Source organism: Vulpes vulpes, chromosome 10 (assembly GCF_048418805.1).
Source record: "Vulpes vulpes isolate BD-2025 chromosome 10, VulVul3, whole genome shotgun sequence".
Taxonomy (NCBI): Eukaryota; Metazoa; Chordata; class Mammalia; order Carnivora; family Canidae; genus Vulpes; species Vulpes vulpes.
The window spans coordinates 50,521,830-50,546,798 of NC_132789.1; the positions used below are offsets into that span (position 1 = coordinate 50,521,830).

General features: G+C 49.9%; 1 long non-coding RNA gene across 4 annotated transcripts in view; it reads right to left on the reverse strand.

The window, feature by feature from the left end:
* Positions 1-5,684: 5,684 nt before the first annotated feature.
* The window catches only part of LOC140594196 (uncharacterized), a 38,628-nt gene continuing 19,343 nt past the window's right edge, over positions 5,685-24,969 (reverse strand). For 2 of the 4 annotated variants that reach the window (XR_011994804.1, XR_011994807.1), the window contains 3 exons: positions 16,981-17,152; positions 15,840-15,921; positions 5,685-11,513 (listed from right to left, as the gene is read on the reverse strand). This is a non-coding gene — a long non-coding RNA (uncharacterized lncRNA). Of the gene's footprint in view, positions 13,855-15,839; positions 15,922-16,980; positions 17,153-24,969 lie in introns of all 4 variants that reach the window. The other 2 variants (XR_011994806.1, XR_011994805.1) reach the window with 2 other exon arrangements.

The window sequence follows — 24,969 nt, forward strand, 5'->3', positions numbered from 1 at the left end:
GAGGGCTCTGGGAAATGACCTCTAGTGACCTGCAGGTGCGAGGTCCTGTGCTTCCCCTCCTGAAGAAGGCACCGGGCTGCCCACGATACAGCAGGCCTCACAGCCCTGGGGCCTGGGGCCTGGGATCCTGGCTGGTGGCGCACCTCAGACGCTCATCTGTAAACCAGCCACAGGAGGTTGTGTGAGAATCGGATGGAATCCGCTGTGTGGAATTGGTCTCATGTCCCTTCTCCTGCCTTCTCTCCTCTTCCTCTCACCCTCGTCTGCTCTCCACTGAATGTTTGAGTTTGAGATTCCTAGGTTGGGTTCTCACCTCCAATGTGATGGTATTGGGAAGTGGGGCTTTGGGAGGTGATGGGGTCAGAGGGTGGAGCTCTCAGGAGCGGGATTAGTGCCCTCCGAAAAGAGACCCCAGAGAAATGCCTTCCCCCGTGAGCTGTGTGAGGACCCAGCAAGAAGACGGCTGCTCCATGACACAGGAAGCGGGTTCTCACCAGACAAGGAACCTGCTGGCACCGTGAGTGTGCACTTCTAGACTCCAGAACCCGGTTGTTTATAGCCAGGCTGTAACATTTTGTTACAGCTGCCCAAGCGGGCCAAGACACCGTCCTACCCCCTTGCCTGGTCCTGAGAAGCCAAGTCATGCAGGGAAAGCCTAGGCCACAGAGAATCCGCATCTCACTGTGGATAAGAATTCATCTCTCGACCTCCCCAGAAGTACTGTCCTATCAACTTTAGACTGCGAACTTCCCATTCTCCAGTTATGAGATGACCAGTGCCTGGGGTGGCTTGTTTGCCACCAGTCCTTCCAGCGGAGAATTCCTCGGTCGGGGATGTAGGGCGTGCTGCCCTCCACAGCCCTCCCTGGCCGCCCTGCCCCAGGGCCAGCAGTCCTCGCTCTCTGTCTGTCTCTGCTGAGCGCTTCCAACTTTGCAGCTCCCTGCCTCACAGGGTGGCCTTGGCACGACAGCTGCCCCTATTTTAAGCTAAAGCTTGGCTCTCCACCAAAGCTGCTGCCCTGGGCCCATCAGGGTGAGGTGGGCCAAGCCCCTAGCACAGCACTGGGCACCAGGTAGTTACTCCATAGATGGAGTCAGGGGCACAGCCCCAAGGAGCTTCTCCTCTAGCCTTGAACCAACAAATCCCCCTGCCCATTCTGGTGAAATCTCCCCCAGTAGGTGGGGGCTGTTCAGTGTGTTGTGACCAGGGCGTGGACCCTACACTGCCCCGTGTCCCTGCTGGCCAGGCACAGCCCTGAGGGTAGCGGGTCAGCGGCCACTTCCCTTTCACCGGGGCCGCCTCAGGGCCTCAGCTCATGCTCTGGCACGTGAATGGCACAAGACTGGGCTTCCGAAGGCCAGACGTGTATAGCTGGGGATCTGGACATGACACCGGGGCCAGTGCCACCAGGCTCTGCCTCAGGGTCCCCTTTCCTTCTCCCTGTGCCCTGTCCTTCTCCCCAGTGTAGACTGGTGTCTGTCTGTTAGCCCACGCCCACAGACCTCAGCTCTCTCCATCTCAAAAACCCCAATCTCTGCCCCTAGATTCTTTTCTGAGCAAATACAAACCAGTTCCCAAATGACAGTCATCTGTCCGCTCCCAGCGCAGCGCTCCCAGCATTGGTCCTGACCAGCCGGAGTGAAGGCTGTGAACATGCACATGCCTTTACGTGGATGCATGAGCTCTTCTCCTTCCTTCTCCCTTGCTCCCCATGCACACGCACACATGCACACCCATGCACACACATGGTCCTTCCACCTAGCTGCAGAGAGCTGAAAATCTCTGCAAGCATGGGGACTGTGCATGCTGCATTCCTGGGGCCCAGAAAGTGCCTGCCACCAGTACACTCTCGGTAAACGATGGCTGGATAGAAGATTGCCACCAGGGAGCCGGTCCAAGCAGCCACACAGAGCAGCATTCAGACAAATGAGTCCCGTCTGGATTTCCTGCTGATTCAGTCCTGCTTATAAAGTTCTAACTGGAAGATTTTAAACTGCAAAAATATTTGTGAGACCCTCCTCCTTTCCTTTCCCACAAAACTCAGGCTCTATCTTGGACTCCAGTGATGTGGCCCCTTCTCTCCTGGCGGCAGTGTCTCAGATGCAATTGGCCAGGGGGTTTCAACCTCCTTCCCGGCCCACCTGTGTGTCCCTAAGGAACCTGGGATCTCGGGGAACCCCATCGTCAGACACTATCTGTTTCACCGAGAGTCCTAGGGACCAAGGGTTTCCTGAACAGTATTGTAGCCCCGGCTTGCCCGGCTCCCGCCCCTGCGCTCCCGCCTGCGCTGTCTGTCTGCAGGTAGGGATCCCCCGTGCTGAGGGCCATGCTGGCCTGCCAGGCCCCAGGTCCGTGTGCTGCAATAGAAGTCACGGGAGGGGCTGAACCTGGCTTCAACAGAAGGCAATTGTCGTTGTCAGAAAACCTCAGAGGCTACAGGACTCTATGTAAGGAAATTCATTCATTCACTCACTCATTCTTAGTAAGAGGCATTATGGAATGTTGTCAAAACGAAGGTTCTAAAATCAGATACAACTACGTTTAAATCTCAGCTTTGCCACTAAAAACCTACGTCACCTCAAGCAAGCCTCTTGAACCCCTCACACACTCACACGGAAGTCTGAGAATGACTGTACCCTTACTTCAAGGTCCAAGGTTAAATGAGGTGATGTGCATCATGTAGTCATTTCGTCCTCGTGGAAGCCTGGGAAGTAAGATACTGTTCTCCTCATTTTACAGAGAAGGAAGCTGAGACCGGGAAGGAAGGAAATCTTCTAAGTTCGCACAGCTTAAGTGGGTCACGGCACTTCTGTCCGCCTGGTTGGCCGGTGCTGCTTGTTGGGCTGTGTAGGGTCTCCTGCCACCTGGGTGTCCATCCTGGGCATCATCATGACCCAGGAAAACCGGCCATGAGGCCCTCAGATGCCACAGTGGCTTTCTTCCCTGGAGTTCTGTGCAGCCCCCAAACCAGGCTCGGCCCTGCTCCTGGTCCTTGCCGGTTTGGAGGTCAAAGGCCCGCAGGCTGCGAGCCGCACGCCCCCCACCAAAGGCTGCCGCGCTCCCTGTCTGTGGTGGGTAGAAGGTGCCGCCTCCCAGCAAAAGCTCTGTCCTGCTTCAAGAAACAACCTCTCAACTCTGCTCGGTTCTGGAAGCTCCCAGTAACGGGGCTATATGAGGGGAGAACCTAGCGCTCAAAGCAGGTGCCCATCCGTCTCTGCCCTGGGCCCGGAGACACTCACCCCCCTGTGAGCTCATTAGGCCACTTTCAAGGGTTCCTGGTCCACCTCCACCTTCTCTCTCTCTCCGCCTCTCCCATCGCAGGACAAAAGGGTTCCCTGGTCCCACGGTTCTCTTGTCCCCTCATCTAGAGGACAAGCTTCCCCAGCCCAGGCACCCATCTGGGATTAGCCATCTCAATGTCACGGGTGAAAGGTAGCTCTGTGTGACTCTACCAGATGGTGAGGGCCTAGCCGTCACCTCAGATGGTCGTTTAAAATGATCCACCTGCGGGATCCCTGGGTGGCGCAGCGGTTTGGCGCCTGCCTTTGGCCCAGGGCGCGATCCTGGAGACCCGGGATCGAATCCCACATCAGGCTCCCGGTGAATGGAGCCTGCTTCTCCCTCCGCCTGTGTCTCTGCCTCTCTCTCTCTCTCTGTGACTATCATAAATAAATAAAAAATTAAAAAAAATTTAAAAAAAATAAATAAATAAAAATAAAATGATCCACCTGCAAGAGACGTTGTGGAAAAGTGTCAGGTGAAGCCTGAGAACCTGCAATTTTAACTGTGGGTTCTCCTGACACCAGCCCTGGGGATCCCTCAGCTTTAATGCCCTGGACCTGGGGTCTTGGGGCAGGACACCAGCGGTTGTGTCTCTGCCAGGACATCCGAGGAGAACCTGAGGGAGCGCAGGCTCCGTGGCCCACAAGCCCCTTCCCATCCCAGCTGCTCCGCTTCCCAGCGATGCAGCTTGGGTCTCATGACTTACCCTCTGTGAGCCTCGATTACTCTGTCCCTGGGTCCCCCTCCCTCATGCCTATTTTTAGAGTTATCATGAGGATTAAGTGAGGCATTATCCATCAACTGGATGGTCTGGAGCACATGAAATCAGGTCTCCTTCCTTCTCTGCTTGCACCTGGACCATGGGGACCTGGCTCCTGTGTCCCGCCTTAGCGTCTGTTGGCACAGATTGAGGATGCCTGGGTACCTCTCTCTCCCCAGTAGCCTGTGGGCCCTGTGAGCACAGGGGTTGTGATCAAACCCTCTTTCTGTTTCCAGGACCGAATGTGGAGCCTTGCACACAGTAGGGTCTCTGCGAGGTAGAAACTATTGGAGAGAAGACCTCAGTGTGTTCTTCTGGCCTGGGCCCTCAGCCAGTTCACGGAATAACAGATCCTATCAGCATTTTTCTTTTTTTTAGAGAGGTGGGAGGGGCAGAGGGAGAGGGAGAGATCCTCAAGCAGACTTCACGTGCAGTGTGGAGCCTGATGAAGGGCTCGATCTCACAGCCCTGAGACATTGACCTGAGCCAAAATCGAGTCGGAGTCTTAACTGACACGGTGCCCCATCAGTGCTGCCCAGTGCTGTGCTTGGGGCTGGGCCCACCTCACTCTTGATCCTTAGGAAATCCTCGAGGATATGGATTACTAAACTTCATCCACAACTTTTTTTTTTTTTTTTTTTTTTAGCTCAGGAGGTGACTGTGGTTTGGAAAGATAAGACATCTCATCCAAGGTCGTGCAGCTGGAGGATGTCAGAGCCAGGACTAGCCAAAATCCACCTAACCCCAAAGCTTCTGCCCTTCTCAGTGCAGCAAGAGTGTCTCCTCCATAATCGAGAATCAACCGGTTTGCCTGCAGCCACCCTCCCAGCCCCAGGACCCGGGGAGGTCATGGTGAAAAGCATGACAGAAGCCAAGCCGACTCTGGGGTCCAGGGCGTGCCTTAAGGCCCATCTAATATGTACTCCTCTAAAATCCCCGTAGACTGAAACTGTAAAATCACAGCCTTATTTAGTGTGTCTCCAAGGCTGGCTCAGAGGCAGCTTCATAACTCTTGGCCAGGAATATTATTTCAAATAACTCATGCGGACAGCTGTGTAACCAAGAGGGGAGATAGATGGGTCCCGGAATGCCCCTTTGCTGTAGATCATAGTCCCCCACTCCCGGACCCTCCCCCAAGCTGCCTGGACAGAAAGGGTCAATGATTCATTATGCTAAGATAAACAGAGTTAATTTTCTTCCTGGATAAAACTAATTACAACTGTGTTTGTTTTGGTAGGACACAGAATTACTGTCCCCGGTGACAAATCTTCCTAATTGAAAAGAGTGTTTATTTTAAAGGGGTGGGGGTGGGGGTCACTAAACAACAGTTAGCTAGTGTTTTCCCCATTTTTCATTTAAAGAGGGACAGTGATTAGGTGTTGGCCTCAAAAGAACATGCAACATCTCCTTCTCTGGGTCCATCTCCCTCAGGCCTGCCGGGGGCCCCAGCAGCAGCACGTGGAGGGGTGCAGGGAGCGGCGGTTAGCAATTTGGGGGAAGTTTCCTAGAATTCCTGTCCTGTGGTGGATTAGCTCTTAGTGGTGAGCGAAATCAGGGTGGCAGCCCAGTGAGGAGTGTTTTGAATCCCACCACCCACCAACATCATAAACTATGGGAGAACATGCGACCAAACTCCAATAAATTCTTTTCTTATAAAAGAATTTTATTCATGAGAGACACACACAGAGAGAGGCAGAGACACAGGCAGAGGGAGAAGCAGGCTCCCTGCAGGGAGCCCGACGTGGGACTCGATCCCAGGACCCCAAGATCATGACCTGAGCTTTGAAGGCAGATGCTCAACTGCTGAGCCACCCAGGCGTCCCTCAAATAAATTCTTGCAGCGTCATGCTAGGTCAGATTTGGTGCTCCGGCACTGGGGAGATAGAAAAGAGAAACAGAGTCCCGGCTGTCAGAGTCCATGACTGAATGAGGGACCCAGGAGTAGCAGGAAGATGCTGCGTGAGCACGGCGGGGAGGCCTCCCCATGGAGAAGAGGCGGTGGGTGGGGAAGGGGAGCAGCTGAGTGAAGAGTGCACGTGTGGGGAACGTTTGGAGAGCCCTACAGAATCCACTGGGGCTGCCACAGGGTGAGCGGAGGTCGTGCTCGCGGGGGCGGCTGGAAAGACGGTTGGTATTTGGGTCACGACAGGTCGTGTTATTTCGCCGGGGCTGTCCTAAGACAGTACCACAGCCAGGTGGCTAAGACTACAGACGCTGCCATCTCACAGTTCTGGAGGATGAAGTCCTGAATCAAGCTGTTGGTAGGGCCGGGCTCCCTCCAGAGCCTCCAGGGGAAGGTCCTTCCTTGCCTTTTCCCCCTCCCTGTGGCCCCAGGTACTCCTCGGCTCGGGGACGCACAATGCCAGTGTCAGCCCCCACCTTTATGCGGCCGTCCTCCCTCTGTGTTTGGGTCTGTGCCCAGATTTCCCCTATTTATGAGGACACTGGCCCTAGTGGATTAAGGGCCCAGCCTCTTCTAATGTGACCTCAGCTTAACCAGTTACATTTCAACAACCCCATTCCCCAATGAGGTCATATGCAGAGGTGCAGGGGTTAGAGCTTCAACGCTGCTTTTGCGGGGACACAACTCAACTCATAACCCAAGTTGCAGAAGGCACTGGTAGGAGCAGAAAGTTGACTCTGCAGGCGAAGGGGAGACACTGACGGCTGTAAGCGATGGGGTGGTTTTCTTTCGGAGTAGGCTTGTTTTGTTTAAAGAGTCCTCTGGATCCATCAACTGTGAGCGTGACCAAAGCTCGGAAGCCCCGTTAGGTAAAATCCTAGTTGTAATAAAGCACGTGAGTCATGACCATACTGGAAGTTTGATGGGAGCAGAAGAGTCAGTGGTAGGGCTAGAGGCTGAGAGTCTGATGGGAAGAATGACGTGACTCCTGGGGTTGGGAGAGAGAGGTTCCCACAAGTGGGAGTCTAGTCCTGGCTCTGACGTCCTCCAGCTGCACGACCTTGGATGAGATGTCTTATCTTTCCGAACCACAGTCACCTCCTAAGTTAAAAACCTGCAAGTGGTTCCTGACTGAGGAACTGCACTCAAGGAGGCAAAGCCGGTCGGCAGGGAAATGGGTTGTTTGGGACAAGTGGCATTTGGGTGGTCTGGTCAGAGATGTGCAAGAGCCGGTGGGTGTGAGGGTCTAAAATTCATGGAGGTGCTTCCCTCTAGAGTTGCAGATTTAGAAGCTGTAAAGAAGCTGTAAATCTGTGCCCAGATGCGCACAGAAGCAGGGAAAGGCGGGGGGGGGGGGGGGGGGGGGGAGGCACAGCATGAAGCCCATATAGAGTGGGAAGAGCAGAGGATCCAAGACAGAAGCCTGAGGAAGCTGGCACATACGGGGTTAAAAGAGCAGGGGCTCTGGATTGGCCTGAGCAAGCACCATCCCAGGTAGGTGCAAAGAACAGCAGCCCAGCTCTGACTTCTCAGCCTCCCCACGCCCAGACCTAAGCAGCCTCACACCACTGCTGCGCTTACAGCCTTGGTGACAGGGCCCCCACACCTTTGCTGGACGCTTAGCATGCTCAGTGTGTGTGTGTGTCTGTGTGTGTGTGGACTCTTCCCCACCTCCTTGAGGGCATTACGGATCCCCTCCTCTTGGATCTCCCACAGCTTCCCTGAAAAGAATTTCACACAAGGCCAGTGCTTACTGCCAAATACGTCGCTCAATGTAAGTAGATAAAGCACCATCGAACTAATAGGTATTTGGTAACTATTATGGATAAAGTTCCCTACAGTGACCTAAAGCAGAGCCCCAAATAAAACAGGTACTCACTAAATGTTGACAGAAGGCAGGCAGGAAGAGGGGCCGGAGGAGGCAGCGGCTACATCAGGGATATTTAAAATAATAACAGGGGCGCCTGGGTGGCTCAGTCGGTTAAGGTCTGGCTCTTGATTTTGCCTCAGGGCAAAACCCTGATCTCAGGGTCGTGGGATCAAGCCCTGGGCCGGGCTCCTTGCTCAGCCCAGGGTCTGCTTCTCCCTCTCCCTCTGCTCCCCCCTCCCCCCCATGCTCTCTCTCTCTCTCTTTCTCTCTCTCTCTCTCGGTCTCTCAAATAAATAAAATCTTTAAGAAATAAAAAAATAAATTAAAAAAAGAGAACAGTAACAGTGAGAGGCTGCACAGGAGGCTGTAGGCTCTGAGCGCGAGGACGGCTAGATCCTGACCCAGCTCGCAGGACCCCATGGCGTTCACAACGGCTTCCGAGCCCCCCTGCCCTTCTCTAAAGTGGGGAGTTTAGGTTACTGGTCTTCAGGGGTCTCGTCCTCCAGCTGGAGTCCAGCTTGACGGTGCTGCAAGTCAGAGTGGGTACACTTTCCTACCGCAACATGTGGCAATGCCTACACTGTCCCATGCACACATTACTGCGGTCTCACACAGAGGAGGAAACTGAGGGCCAGGGAAGCTCAAACTGCCCAAGGGCTCAGAGGAGAGGGAGGAAGAGGGAGGTACCTGAGCAGGAGGCATGGAAAGCCCGGGGCAGGGGCGGGGGCAGTGTTGCCAGCTAAGTCAGGACGTGGCTTCCGGAGCCCTGCTGCCCCCGAGTGAAGCCTCATTCAGGCAAAAGCATGTTTCACACATTTTTGAATTATTTTGGACTTGGACTTGTTCCAAAAGCAGCTAAAGGCATTGACTCAGGGTAGGGTCCTTCCTGTAGCATCCCCCCCCCAAAAAAAAAGTGTTCTCAGATCCCTGGGCTAGTGAGGCAAGGACTGACCTAGCCACAGAGAGCTGCGGTGGGCAGGACCCCGACCTTGGGCAAGTTCCCCCCTGGCCTTAGTCTCCTCATTAGTCCTTTGTCAGTGGGCCCCAAGGTCCCTGTCACTTGGACATGCTGTAAAGCCTCTTACTCTCTGACTTGCAGGAGTACAGGAGGGTGGCCTGACCTGCACACTTACACACTTCATGCTCGCGTGTGGCTGCCATTCTCGGAATACGCTATGGTGTATTCCAGGTGTAGCTTCCTGCAGCAGGCTGAATCATAATTACCAGCAGAGCTTTCAAAAAACGCATATTCCCCAGGCCTCAGCCCAAACCCAAAGCAGCAGAATGCCGGGGATGGGGCCCGGGCATCTGCGTTGTTAGAAACCTGTGCCATCTGCAGAATGGGCTTTATGCCTGCCTCACCTGCATTTCAGACACGGCCCCTGCCACCTGGGGAACACAGCAGGTGCTGCAGGGACCCTACAGGTCACGAAGCACATTGAAGAGGGTAGGGTAGAACAGGACTCTGAAGATTTCTAATCTGGGAGACCGGCCATCAGACAGACCTGGGCTTGACTACTTGCCCTCTGCCCTCCGGCCGTGTATCCAGAGGTGTACCTCGAAAACCCGGGCAGGGAGCTTGTGTCAAATGTGGGTTCTCTCCAGGAATAGCAAAAAACGTTCCCCTCCTTTCTCCTGTGAATAGGAAGAGTAGTTTGGCTAAGTAAGATATGTTTCTTGGGGTGGAGATAGGTGACAAGGGAGGAGACAGAGAAAAAAGAAATGCTTATATTTGGGTTCATTCAGACTCATTGTTCAGGAGCAGAAGGGGACCTACCAAGTAATAGAGGCTGGACAGGGATACAGCACACTCATGATAGAGTACACCATGTGCCAGGTACTCATGGAGGGTTTATATAACACCTGCAACCTCACAACCTCACAACAGCCCTATGCAGTCTGAATATTCATGTGCCCCCAAAATCCATACGTGGAAATACTAACCCCCGAAGGTGATGGGATTAGTTGGTGGGACCTTTGGGAAATGACTAGGTCTTAAGGTTGGAGCCCTCCTACATGACATTGGTGCTTTTATAAAGGGAGCTCCAAAGGGAACCCTAGAGTCCTCTGCCACGTGAGGATACAGCAAAAGGTCCCACCCAGAAGGGGGTCCTCACCCAGCAGGGCTGGCACCCTGATCTCAGACTTCCAGCCTCAGCTGTGAGCAAGCTGTGTCCGCTGTGTACAGGCCATCAAGCTTGCGCTATTGCATTAGAGAAGCCTGAACAGGCTAAGACAATTGCTACCCCCCATTCTACATAAGGAGAGTAAAGCACCGAGAGGTTAAGTGGCTTGTCCAAGGCACCTTAGCATCATAAAGTGCACCTGCTGGACGCCTCTCACCTGGACATGGTTCCGTGAGCCGCGATCAACATTTCACCTGCTGACAATTAATATTTGCCCACAGTGCCCCTTTCTTCATCCACCTCCATGGCAGCAGGTGAGCTGTTCTGGTGGCACTAGGAGATGGGTTGACAAAATGGCCTGGGGAAATGGACGAAACCCCGAACATAGGCAAAATGTGTGGAAAGCATCATGAGTGAGAGCAGAGAGGCAAGCAGAATGGGTTTTCCCTAGATGGGAGTGATGAGTGAAATCGCTACAATCAGCATCTCACATCCGAAATTTCTGGGCTCTGTATTTAGGCGAGTTGATGGTGCCTCTGTGTACCTCCTGTGCAAAGTAGAGGAAATAAAACAGTAACTATCTCATAGGTCGTGCAGAGCAAATGAAATAATGTGCATACAGTGCCTGGCACACCGTCTGCCTCGGTATTTGGTAGCTACTGTTGGCAGATCGGAGGTAACCGGTTGAGCGTCAGTTCATCGAGGGTATAAACACAGATCAAGTTACTCCCCCCAGAGCTCCCAGGCCAGTCTCTGAGTCTGCTAACAGTGTCCCCAGGGGATCCCACGGCTTCCCCACCAGCAGCAGCTACTCCAAGCTCAGCCTGGTTCATGACTTCGATGTCACACCCAGGTTCACTCTCGTTTCTTCTCCTCCCTTCAGAGTTGGCCACACTTGTAACTAGTTTGAGGGGGACTTGATCTTACCTTTTACCCCTCCTTTTTTCTTTTCTGGGCCTTGTGCCCCTCATGAGGAGGGGAGAGGGAGAACAAAAGGGCTAGCAGAGGTCACCATAAATAAGTGGCTGCTTGTCACTGGTGGAAAGCAGGCCTGTCTTCACAATGGCTTGATCTGCTTGCCTCTGCTCTGGTAGCTTCTGGGTTCGGGCTGGTTTCCTATTAGTGTGGCCCGTGGAGTGAGCTGTTCTTGGAGGGCAAGGCTGGTCTCCTGCCAGCCTCTCTCATCACTGAGGACCTCACAGAGAAGAGCAGCCATGTGTCCCTTTGTACAATGAGCAATCTCTACTCCCAACTTTCTCTGTCTGGACGTCATCTTACCTGGTCCGAATGAGCTCCTACCTTCTCTTGTAATTTCTGTTCCTCATTATAATGGAGCCCAGAGAAACATGGAGGTCTTCTTCTACACTCTCCAAAGGCTAACGGTAAGTCGGTGATGTGGACACATAGCAGAGCATTTTCTTTTTCCCAGAAAAACTTCATGAGAGTACCACTCCCTTCAGAAGTGGGTTGCTCTGCCAAGCTTCAGACATCAGAAATCTACGGTGAGAAGCAAGTGCCAGATTTCCATTTTGGCCCAAGATAAAATTACAGGCACTAGACTTACCCTCCTGTCTGAAACAAACAAACAAACAAACAAACAGAAACAAACTGTAAAAAACAACATAAGATCAGAGTCCAGAAACTGACCCACACATTTATGGACAATTGATTTTTTTGACAAAGATCAAAGGCAATTCAGTGGAGAAAGAGTCTTTTCAACAATGCTGTTGGAACAATTAGATTTGCATGAGCAAAAAGGGGGGGGGGTTCAATCCATAATTCATACCATATATGAAAAATTATTTCAAAATGTGTTATAGGCCAAAATACAAATCATAAAGCTATCACACTTCTCAGAAGAAAATGTAGGAGAAAAATCTTTGGACTTTAGGTTAGGCAAAGTTTTTTAGATTCAACATCAAAGTACAACTCATAAAAGGAAACTCTAATCAATTAGACTTTTGCAAAACTTCAAATTTCTGCACCTCAGAAGAAAACTCTTAAGGGAGTGAACAGACCAGCAATAGACTAGGTGACAGTATTTGCAGAGCATATATTTGATAAAGACTTAAATCCAGGGGATCCTTGGGTGGCTCAGTGGTTTAGCGCCTGCCTTTGGCCCAGGGCGTGATCCTGGAGTCCCGGGATCGAGTCCCGTGTCGGACTCCCGGCATGGAGCCTGCTTCTCCCTCCTCCTGTGTCTCTGCCTCTCTCTCTCTCTCTCTATGTCTATCATAAATAATAAATAAATAAATATTTAAAAAAGACTTAAATCCAAAATCTATAAAGAACTGTCAAAACTCAATAAAAAGAAAACAAGCAATCCAATAAAAAAAATGGACAAGATATTTGAAAAGACAGTTCACCGAAGACGATATAGAGATGGTGAATAGACATTAGCAATATAAAAACCTCGGTGTGGCTCTACTTCACATCTATGAAAACGGCTATAATTAAAAAGACTGATCATGCTGAATGTTGGCAAGGACGCGGAGAAAAGGGAATTCTCACACACTGCTGGTGAGAAGGGAAAGTGGCAGAAACACTTCAGAAACAGTTTGGCAGTTTCTTAAAATGTAAGGCTACCGTACGATCTAACCGTTCCACCGAAAACATATGAAAGCATATGTCCATATGAAGACTTGTGCACAAACGGACATCACAGCTCTCTTTGTAATAGCTGAAAGCTGGAAGCAACCCCAAAGTCCGTCAGCTGGTAAATGGAGGTATAAATTGTTGCGTACACATTTAGTGGAAAGCTGTCTGGTGGTAAAACAGAATGAACCAGAGAGACACGAGACCACATGGATGAATCTCAACGTATTTATGTTGAGTGAGAGAAGCCAGACACAAAAGAGTGCCTACTAGATGACTCAACTTAACTAAAACTCTAGAAAATACAAACTAAAAAAAAAAAAAAAGAAAGAAAGAAAGAAAAAAGAAAATACAAACTAATTCTACAGTAACAGCAGATTAATGGTTGTCTGAAGAGACTGTGAAATGAGGGGGGGGAGTAATTTGCCAAGGGACAAATTTTTACAAAGGAAATTTGGGGATAATGGATCCATTCACTGTCTTCATTGTAGTGATGGCTTCATGTGTGTGAGTGTTCATATGTCAACATTTGTGAAACTGCACACTTTAGCTATGTGCAGTAGGTCGATTATACTTCAAATAAATATACTTCTGTTGAAGAAGAAGCAAGTGTCAATCTTTTGAGTTCACGGGCACCTTCAAACTCCAGGTAGATGTGAAGCTCCCCTTGAGCTTTCTCTCTAAGCTCTGCTGTACTCTGACAGCGGGTCTGGCATGGGCTTCCATATCAGGACCTCAGCAGGCATTGAACCAGGGAGTGAACCTCCAGTCCCCTCTTCCCATAGACATTCCCAGTCTCTAGGGTCTCTCAATTAAGTTAGGGGAGAAGTAGAGTGCAAGGAGTAGCCTTTCTCTGAACATTGCACTTCCCACGGTGGTTATGACAAATTTCCCCCTCTTCTGACCTAACTTCTTGTGCAAACTTGAGGGATGGGGTGCTTCAAAGGATAGGGGCGGCCAAGGGCCCAGAAAGCTTCAGGCTATATATTGAGCTAAGTCAACGAGTCTTTAATGACATTTCTCTTGGGGGAATCAAGAGCTGGGTCAGCCAGATCTTGAAGTCAGCAGAATTTTGTCCCAGGCTCTCCTCCCACATTCTTCTTCCCTCTTTCGCTCCTCCTTCCAGCTTTCAGCGTTGCTGAGTAGGGACAATAGACAACTCTTTTATGTTTGATGCTTTTCCACTTTGTATTCTTTGTAACACATAATTATTTGGCTTTCCAAAGACAATTTAAATATTCCAATCATGTACATGTCATGGCAATGAAAATAGGTTTTAATGATGCCTGCTGTAGGCTGAAGTCCTCTTCTGGACATTCTGAGAGAGATGAAGAAGGAAGAAAAAAACTTTTTAAGGATTGCATAAGAAACTCTAGTTAAGTGTTCTCTGTGAACCTTACCTTGAGCCTGTACTCTACTCACCCACAGACTGACCTCTCACTTCTCACCTGACCTGAAATTCTCTGCCTCTTCTTTGGGATTCTTCAGCATGCCCCGCATGGATGTCTGAGACCCTGGCTCCCAGCGGGGCTGGGGTGAATGTGAAATTTGACAAATCTGCCAGAGAGCATTCTTCTGGACTCCCAACTTTGTCCAAATGGGTCACATCAATCACCACAGAGACTTCCTTCTGAGGAAGTGAGGCTATGAGCCCGGTTGTTTATGACAACCTCCCGAGGACTTCCCTCTGCCAACTGGGCTCCCGAGGAGGGGAGATGGTCATTAAGCTACCCAGTTCTGCTGTGCCCTTCCTTTATAAACAAGATCCCGTTCTACAAGTGGGTACTGATGCCAAGAAAGTGGTCAGCTTGGTGGGGGAGGAGGACTAGGACAGGGAAATACGAGGCAACAGATAAGCTCACGTTAAACATTACAGCCTGGAGGAAAGTCACCAGGCTCGCTTCATAACGGAGACACGAAAGCCAGGAGAGGGAATATGTCCAAGACTATGCAGAAAGGGGGGCGGAACTGAAATGAGGAATCAAGTGTCCCACCTCCCAGTCAAGGTTTTTTCCTGCAGGCATTTTCATTTTCAAAGGAAATTTCTTAGAAACTGGGGGATTTCTTGGAACTCTGCCATTAGTAACCCTGGATATGGAAACTACTTCTTGCAAGCTCCCTCCTGGAGAACTGAGTGCTGTGATCGGGATGAAATTTCATTTTCTGGAGTTGGGTACATTCGAAACTTGCTTCCAAGTGGAAGAAGGAAGGGTCACTGCTCAGGATGCAGGTGAAGACAAAGCAGGAGGAACCCTCGTGACAACTCCCGTGAGGTCAATTTCATTCCATGGTGTGGGTTAGGAACCAGAGGACCAAAGGGTTCAGGCAGCTTGTGCTTGTCAGCATCTGAACCCATGGTTGATTTGATCTGAAGGATTTCAGAAATGAAATCGACTGTCACTAGAGACTAAAATTGTACCTTTATTGGTTAAAGTTGGAGACAAACGTGCCCTATGGCAGACACTGGACAGATGCTCAGCAAACCTGCTTCCTCCTTCTCCTGGACATCAGCTAGACTGCAGTTCCCAGCCTCAGTCACTGCCTGGGGTGATCAGGTGACTTCATTCTCGCCAGTAGACCGTGGGCAGACACATACTCTACCTGCACCCTAGGCAATAAACTCTTCTCACCTAAAATTCTCTATTCCTCTCCTTCTCCATCTGTTGGTCATATGCTCCAAGAAGGCCCTAGAACATGCTTTTTCATACTCACCACCACTGACATTTCGGGCCAGATAATTCTGTTTTGGGGGCTGTCCTGTGTTTTGTAGGATATTTAGAGGCACCTCTGGTCTCTACCTACTAGATGCCAATAGCATCCTACTCCCCAGCGTGATGACCAAAAGTCCTCAGATACTTCCAAGTGTCTCTTGAGGGATGAAATCATCCTTGGTTGAGAACCACCAATCTGGAAGATGCCAAAGGCACACAGTGGAAGCCACTTGGGTTCAAAATGTCTACATGGAACAGAGCATCCTCCCCACATTTGTCAATAACGTGCAAGAGGGATCCCTGGGTGGCACAGCGGTTTGGCGCCTGCCTTTGGCCCAGGGCGCGATCCTGGAGACCCGGGATCGAATCCCACGTCGGGCTCCCGGTGCATGGAGACTGCTTCTCCCTCTGCCTATGTCTCTGCCTCTCTCTCTCTCTCTCTCTGTGACTATCATAAAAAAAATAATAATAACGTGCAAGAAATTACCTTTTACTTCATAGAGCCACTATGGTTTGGGAGCTCTTGGTTCAAAAGTTAGTTCACCCTGGCTGATAGAGTACTGCTGAATGATTCCCATAGAGACAGACTTACCAAATCAGGCCATATAGCACCAGGGCAGGGACCACTCTGCCTACAAGGATCAGGCCCAAGAGGAACGTCACATGGTTACTTCCTGTGGGAAGATAACAAAAAAATAGTAGGGCTGAGCTCTACATGAGCCCTGCATGAGCTACGACAGAAGCTTCTGCTCTAAATCACCCATCAGCAAGTCACTTACCCCCAGGGGCAGGAAATCTGAAATATCTTTGGTGGAAGAGGCTTCTTCTTGGAAACCCCTTACCCATGAAACCAGGAGGCTCTGCCCTGGGAAACTCGAGAGCCCTCCGCCCTCCGTCTTTTCTCTACATCAGGTCTAGCTCAGTAGATTCTGCTCTGTATTCTGTGTTCTCTGTATTCTGCTCAGCACAAAACGTGGCCTATGTTCTTTCTCACTAAGGGCTTTATCTTATTTTGCTATTGCAGTCAAAGCTCAGTATTTGGCCAAAGTCAACGGTTGGTCTGAGGCTCTGCTTTGTGACCAAGGCCCAGGTTCAGCCCATCAAGGACAGGACTTGGTCTGTGACAGAAAGACAGAATGGGCTATAGAAGGCTAAACCCCATGGCCTTGCCCTGGATTTTTTTTTTTAAGATTTTATTTATTTATTTATTCATGAGAGACACAGAGAGAAAGGCAGAGACACAGGCAGAGAGGAGAAGAAGGCTCCATGCAGGGAGCCCGATGTGGGACTCGATCCCAGGACTCCAGGATCATGCCCTGAGCCAAAGGCAGACGCTCAACCACTGAGCCACCCAGGCATCCCCTTGCCCTGGATTAACCAGTGAATTTTGTCTACAGCCCCATCATGCAATTCATGTCCTTTCTCCATTGTTCTTTATATTCCCATTTACTAAATCACTCAGTGATATACTAACTGCTTTCCATAAAGCTGTCAAAGGACTGAAATCAGTGACCTCAGTCCCAGAGACCAGTGGAAGGGAAATAACTGGCTGCAAGTGGGAAAAAAAAACACACACACACACACACAAATCTGTGTCCAGATCTGATCTGTTGCTAACTGATTGTTCCAAACTAGACAAATCACTTTCCTTCTGGAGATCTTTGTTTCCTTAATGTAGAGTAAGAGCACACTCGGCATCTCTGTTTTAGGACTTGCTGCCCAGAGAAGCTTACCTGGAGATCTTGTTTATACATCTATGGTTCATGGTAACCACGTGCTTCTGCTTTCTCCTTGCTCACGTCACTATGCCTGGCTCAGGCACTGGATGCTGTGATACTCAACACGAGTTGCACCGGCCTCCAGTGGGTCTTCTTTAGACTCTCCCCGAAGCTGCAATTTATTCCACTATGGAAGAAATCGAATTAGATGTGTTCTTAGGCCCCTTTGAGCTATGCTATGCTAGAATTTTAGGATTCTAAGACTCTAATAATCTGTATCTTTAATATTCCAGATTCTAGTCTAAATATCGAGGAGACTAAAATTCTGGACTCCTTGGAGGTTTGAATTCTAAAGCCACAAGAGCCCAGAATTCTAAGTATAGCTTGAATTTCTCTCTCCGGGAAATAAATGCAGTTGCATCATTGGAACTGATTTCCAATGTTTTCAGATTTTCACTGTTCCTGCCCCCATATGCCCCAGATTCCTGATACTGTGGCACAGTATCTCCTGTGCCCTCTTCATGAACACATGTGGTCTACTGGAAGCGGACCTTCCCGGCCTCTCACTGGGCCTTTAGTCAATGGAAACATAAAGGACAACCAAGAAAGGAGATGGATCGCCCTGCCCTGCTCTCCTGCCAGGTGTGTCTGATTACTACTGGACATTCCTTGGTCACCCCTTACTCCTCTCTCTCTCTCTCTCACACACACACACACATACACACACACGAATTAGCTATACAGGTCCAACTTTGTCTAAACCTCAGTGGTAGACAGAGGCCTAGACCCAAGCTGAGCTCCTAAGTTCTTAATAAATTATCTTTCAATATTTTATACATTTTAGGACTTTAACATTTTAATGTTTTAGTAGTTCCAGATAGCTTAGAATTCCATGTTTCTCACAATTGACAGCCTCTAAATTCCTGGATTTTAACAGATTAGGATTAAAAAATATTTAGATTCTGGAATACTGATTCTAAGATGATGGAAGATGCTAGAGTATCTCCTACCTGCACCCAGAGGCTCTGGGACAAAGGCCTTAGCCAGCCCTGAGTGGGGCTGTGGGAGGGAGTCCCAGGCCTTAGGTGTGAGCACAGGCATATGGAAAGTGTTGCAGGCCCAGGGTGGAAGGAAGAGCCCTCAAGCTTCTTCACAGAATGCCCAGAGTCACACCCTAGAGGGCTTCCCAGGCCCTTGGCAAGGCAGTGAGAACCAATTTAACAGCCTCCAATCAAATGTGTTATTTATTTTACAAGTAACTATAAATAGCAAAATAAAACTGAGAGTTTATGTCCACGAGTTGGCCCCAGAGTTATTAAAGCTGCTCATGGCCATACATTTGGGGAGCTCTTCTCCCAGGGAGGAGGGTACGCCCCCGGCCTCCTGCAGGCCTGGTCCCAGCCCCGGGTCTCCTGGGGTTGGGAGTTCTGGAGGTCTGATCCCTCCCAGCCTGGCTGCAGACCCCTCTGGCTGTGGTGAGTGGAGGGGAGGCGGGGGAGGCTTCAGAGCAGTGGAAGTGATTTAGGCATGTGTCAGGAAACTGGGGCCTGGCCCGAATCTCAGATTTCATAAGAAGCCCAAGGGGCTGGCAGAAATTCTTGGCCCAACACATCCCGGAGCCAGGGGCACCATCTGTGGCCAGAAGCAGCTAAGTCCCAGCTTGGAGGAAATTGAGGGCAGAAAGGGAATTTTCTCTGCTGTGGCAGGGCTGGGCCTTCAATAGGAATGACTCCAATCAATACACTGTCCGGGGGCTGTGGCGAAGTCTTGACAGATGCTTTAGTCAACCAGTCACCTGGTTTTACAAAGCACCTACTAAGTGCCAGTCCACCTGGGAAACAGGAAAGTCTCTTGTTCTGGAAGCCTTGCATAGACTGGCGCCTCAAGGTAAAGCCCGCATGCTTAGCCTGGCCTTCCAGCCTTCTACCACTGGCCACGTCATTCCAGTCTCCCGTCTGGCCCTCTCCATGGTGAACCCCACTGCTTCCCCCAGTATCCCATATGGAGCCAGCACACCTCGGCCTGCCCTAGCTGTTCCCCAGCTGGAACGTCCCTTCCCGCTTCTGGTGCTCAGGGCCAGCTCAGGTGTCTCCTCCTCTAGAAATCCTGTTCTCGGCTCTCTGCATGGAGCCTGCTTCTCCCTCTGCCTGTTGTCTCTGCCTCTTTCTCTCTCTCTGTGTCTCTATGAATAAATAAAATCTTAAAAAAAAAAAAAAATCCTGTTCTCTGCGTGCTTGCTTCGCACATCAATCTAAAGCACATTCTTTAAGGTTCCATTTAAATGTCAGACTCCCCATCAGACTGCACCTTTACTCACATCTGAACTGCCAGCCCCTAGCACAGGACAATATTTATTTAGGATATTTGATGACCTGGACTAGTGGGCAGCGTGGTCAAAGCGCATCTGAATAAAGTAGAAGAATCCGTGCAGATTCAGTGAAAGCAGAGTGCCATCTTTTCTTTCTTTTTTTTTTTTTTAAGATTATTGACATTTATTCATGAGAGACACAGAAAGAGAGAGAGAAGCAGAGACATAGGCAGAGGGAGAAGCAGGCTCCATGCAGGGAGCCTGACATGGTACTCGATCCTGGGTCTCCAGGATCCCACTCTGGGCTGCAGGTGGTGCTAAACCGCTGAGCCACCCGGGCTGCCCGCAAAGTGCCATCTTTAGACAGCAGGAGAGACATGAGGACAGGAGGTGGCAGGCTTTTAATCTCAGCAAGGTCGCCGGCCTTTTATGGCTGGTTCCCTCCTCTGCTGAGGGGATGGCTGTAACAGGTGACTGAACCTCACTGTCCTCCTTGTAAAGCGGGGGCAGTCGGAGGCCGGAGCTGGTGCACGCAAGCTACTTAGGCTGTGCCTGGCGGTAAGCCCTCGAACAACGTTACCGCATGTGGCAGCCGCGGTTCACAGTAGCCGGAGCGATGGCAGCAAGGTGGCTCCTGCGCAGGCCGTGCGGAAACCCACAGCACCTGCCGGCCAGGCTGAGATAGGCACTGGGTCGGTCGCTACTGGAAGTTGCAGCCCCCCCACCCACCCAACAGTAAGACTCCGTCCTGTGGGCAGGGTCGAGGGCAAAGGTCAAGGGCGTGCTGAGCCAGAGTGAGGGGAGCGCTCTCTGTGCTGAGGAAGCATCAGGCTGTCGGCCCTTGACGTGGTGTTTGGGCTTTGATTCCTTGTCCATCCCAGCCCTGAGCTTCTCTCTCCCTCTCTCTCTCTCTTTCAGGGTTGGAGCAGGAATGTTTTCTTTCTCTTAGCTCTTCCTTTTCCTTCTTTTTTAAACAAGATTTTATTTATTTATTCATGAGAGACACAGAGAGAGAGAGAGAGAGAGAGAGACAGGCAGAGGGAGAAGCAGGCTCCATGCAAGGAGCCCAACGTGGGACTCGATCGTGGGTCTCCAGGATCACAACCTGGGCTGAAGGCAGCGGCTAAGCCGCTGAGCCACCCGGGCTGCCCTCTCCTGGCTCTTCCTTTCCTTAAGCTTGCTTTTCCTTGTTCTCAGCCTCTCCCTTCTCTCCTACTTTCAAAAGCCGCCAAGCAGCATAGAGGACTACCAAGAACCCGGGCTGGGGAATCCGAAGGCCTGGGTGCCAGCCCCAGCTCAGCCCAAAGCTTCTGGTGTGTCCTGGGCTAATCTCTTCTCCTCCCTGAACCTATGGGCTTCTCAACAGTAAGAACATCAAGCTGCAGGTTGTTCTAAACTCCTTTTGTTCTCTACGTCTGTGTGTCTCTGTGGCAAAATTCTCTCGTGCGGAAACTGCTCTGTACCCACAGGAATCATACAGAGAACTGGGTTTCCTTCATCCCTCAGGCAACACTTACTGAGCAGAGATACACGGAGAGCCTACCAGGCATTATCCGAGGTGCTGTGGATCACGAGGCCACCAAACCAGACCGAGTCCTTGCCTGCAAAGAGCTCACATTAAAGTGGGATCCCTGGGTGGCGCAGCGGTTTGGCGCCTGCCTTTGGCCCAGGGCGTGATCCTGGAGACCCGGGGTCGAATCCCACGTCGGGGTCCTGGTGCATGGAGCCTGCTTCTCCCTCTGCCTATGTCTCTGCTCTCTCTCTCTCTCTCTCTGTGTGTGACTATCATAAATAAATAAATAAATAAATAAATAAATAAATAAATAAATAAAATTAAAAAAAAATAAAGTGGGTCTAGATTCATCAAGATAAGAAGGTTTGCACAGCAAAGGATACAGTCAACAAAACTAAAAGACAACCTACAGAATGGGAGAAGATATTTGCAAATGACATATCAGATAAAGGGCTAGTATCCAAGATCTATAAAGAACTTATTCAACTCAACAGCAAAGAAACAAACAATCCAATCATGAAATGGGCAAAAGACATGAAGAGAAATCTCACAGAGGAAGACATGGACATGGCCAACACGCACAAGAGAAAATGCTCTGCATCACTTGCCATCAGGGAAATACAAATCAAAACCACAGTGAGATCCCACCTCACACCAGTGAGACTGGGGAAAATTAACAAGGCAGGAAACCACAAATGTTGCAGAGGATGCAGAGAAAAGGGAAGCCTCTTACACTGTTGGTGGGAATGTGATCTGGTGCAGCCACTCTGGAAAAATGTGTGGAGGTTCCTCAAAGAGTTAAAAATAGACCTGCCCTATGGCCCAGCAATTGCACTGTTGGGGATTTACCCCAAAGATACAGATGCAATGAAACGCCGGGACACCTGCACCCCGATGTTTCTAGCAGCAATGTCCATAATAGCCAAACTGTGGAAGGGGCCTCGGTGTCCATCCAAAGATGAATGGATAAAGAAGATGTGGTTTATGTATACAATGGAATATTACTCAGCCATTAGAAACGACAAATACCCACCATTTGCTTCGACGTGGATGGAACTGGAGGGTATTATGCTGAGTGAAATAAGTCAATCGGAGAAGGACAAACATTATATGTTCTCATTCATTTGGGGAATATAAATAATAGTGAAAGGGAATATAAGGGAAGGGAGAAGAAATGCGTGGGAAATACCAGAAAGGGAGACAGAACATAAAGACTCCTAACTCTGTGAACTGAACTAAGGGTGGTGGAAGGGGAGGAGAGTGGGGGGTGGGGGTGAATGGGTGACGGGCACTGAGGGGGGCACTTGATGGGATGAGCACTGGGTGTTATTCTGTATGTTGGCAAATTGAACACCAATAAAAAATAAATTTATTATTTAAAAAAATAAATAAAGTGGGTCTAGAGAAAGATCAAATAACCCACTGCCTCACATCATGGACCACTGAAGAAAGGACAGAATTCTTGAGTGCTGGATGCTTCATGTGGACCAGGCAGTATGCCAGATGCACAGGCCGAGGTCATCTTAGTTGGTCCACACGGTCACTTTGTGAACAGTTATTGCCATTCCCATTTTAAAGGAGAGGGACACGAGGCTAAGGGACATTCAGCAGCTTTTAGTTAACATCACCCAGCTGGATGTGATGGACACGAGTCCACCACCATGCTGAGGGTTCTCCCACACGAGCATGCTCCTCGGTCTATCATTCCCTCTCATCTGAGGCCTGGGCACACCAGGACAGTGAACCCCAGGTCCCACTTCCCAGGACAGGCACCCCAGGCAGTCCTCCAGCCTGGCTCGGGCTTCTTGGGGTGTCTGTGCTTCAGAGCCCCGCCACTCACTCCCTGTTCGCTATCTCAGTGGGGAGAGCCGTGAGATTTGTAGCTGCATCCTGCCCTCCTGGCTCATAACCCTATAAAATAGCAAGCAGCCTCAAAGGTAGAAAAAAAGGGGTACAGAACCAAAAAGTAAACACTGATGAAGATTAAAAATGACCAGTGAATCTTGGGGATTTATGTCTCATAAAGTGAGATGGCCAAGGAGGCCAGACAGGGAGCAGACAGCCCTGACGCCTCTGCCTTGTGGATAATTTATTCCAGAAAGTAGAGGCCTCTTTTGCGACTCACACAGGCCAGGGTGGTTCTCTGGGTCCTCCCAGTCCACTGTCTGCGGAGTCTGGCCCATCAGGCTGAGTCAGTTTTGTTTTCACAGACCAAACCCACACGTTTGATACTTTTTCATTGCTTTTCACATCTATGATGTTGTCTGAGGTTCATCTTACACTCCCGGTGAGGCTGACAGGACGGAGAGCTTTATCCCCATCGGTCAGATGAGAAAATTGAAGCTGACAGAGGCTGACTCATCGGGGTCTCCCAGGGGGTCAGCACTCGGAGCTGAGCCATCGTTGGTTAATGTGACAGCCCCTGTCGGGTACACACTTCCTTCCCTTCTCATCCTCTTTCCTCAACACCCAGCACACTCTCACATAAACTGTGCTCAGCCGAAAAATTAATTGAATGAGCCTCTATTGGGTAACAAAAAACTGTGGCAAACACAGAGATGAGCAAGCTGGAGGCAGATGCTAAAATTACTGAACACTAAAAAAAAAAAAATTACTGAACACTTTTCAAATATGTGGTGTTGGTGATGATAGAGGTCATGTTAATAGGGGGTTTCTCTCCAACGTAATCATCAGAAGACAGAAAGATGATAGATAGATAGATAGATAGATAGATAGATAGATAGATAGATAGATAATAAATAAAATAAGAGCTTTGGAGAGAAGTCAGGAAGAAGGAATCGATATTAGGGCAAAGCACAAGAGAGCCTATTTGCCAGCATCTTCCAAAGCAATTCCTTGGGCATCAGGGAAGCTTTTGTCCTGGACGACTTCCCATCAGATGAGTTTGTGGGTGAGAATATGTCCCAAGATGAAGAAGTAGATGACAGGGGCGCCTGGGTGGCTCAGTCAGTTAAACACCAGACTCCTGGTTTCAGCTCAGGTCATGATCTCAGGGTCGTGGGATCGAGCTCGACATCAGGCTCCCTGCTTCTCCCTCTGCATCTGCCTGCTGGTTCCCCTGCTTGTGTTCATTCTCTCTCTCTCTTTCTCTGTCAAATAAGTAAAAAAAAATCTTAAAAAAAAAAAAAAAGAAGCTGACAGCCACCCTGGACTTTGATGCTAATGCCCTTCCTCACATTCTTGCTGTCTGTCTGATGCGCTGGCACACATTATGCTGTCCCCCACCTCCTGCAGAGGTAAAGACCCAGTCTTCATAGTACAGTGGAAAGAACTCAGGCTCTGGGATCTGATTAGCCCGGTTTTCAATACCAACTAGGTATATAGTCTCTCAGCCTCTCTGAACCTGTTTTCTCAACCGTTATATGGAGATAGCAATATCTACCTCAAAGTTTTTTTTTTTTTTTAAGTGGAAAGAGAATCTTAGTTCAGCCTTCATGTGAGGCCCCAAGATAATGGATAACACATCCCCAAGTGAAGTGAAATGCAAGACCACCACGCAAGGGCTGCAAGAGGTGGTGTTGAAAACTGCTTTTGTGGTTCTTTGCTGACCACCCACCTCTAGCACATACAAAAAAAAAAAAAAAAAAAAAAAGATGGGAGAGGCCAAGAATGGAGCCAGGGATTAGATAGGAGATTTCTGGAAAGGGCTGTAAGTACATTGCGCATCTTTGTCCACTCCTTCCCTTAACTTAAGCCTGGGAAAAGTGGTTTCAATGGGGGTGATTGTTGGAGAGGTTGTGTTTTTCTATATTGGGGGGATACAGTGGACTGGAATCTGACTCCCACTGCTAAGTGTGAAGGGCAAGAGGCTGGCTGACCAGCTTTCTAACAGCAGAGTTAAGGGTAGTTATGCTGTGGCAACCTGCATTCTCAGTTCATCAAGCAGAGGATACAAAGCTGCTTCTCTGAACCTGATCTGGACCACATGAGAGGGAGAAGGTCTGGACCACCCTAGACCCTGTCCAAAGGCCCTGTAGAGAGACACCTTTGCAGAAAGAGGCCAATGGTGCTGGCAGAGGCCTAGGGGCTGGCAAGGAGTCACCATCAGCCAGCTGGAATAGAAATGCATTTACCCACATCAAGGCATCGGCTGTATGGGGGAGGGAGGTGGATTTTCTCCAAAGAACCCACAAAAATGCCTCATGAGAAAATAAGCAAGGTT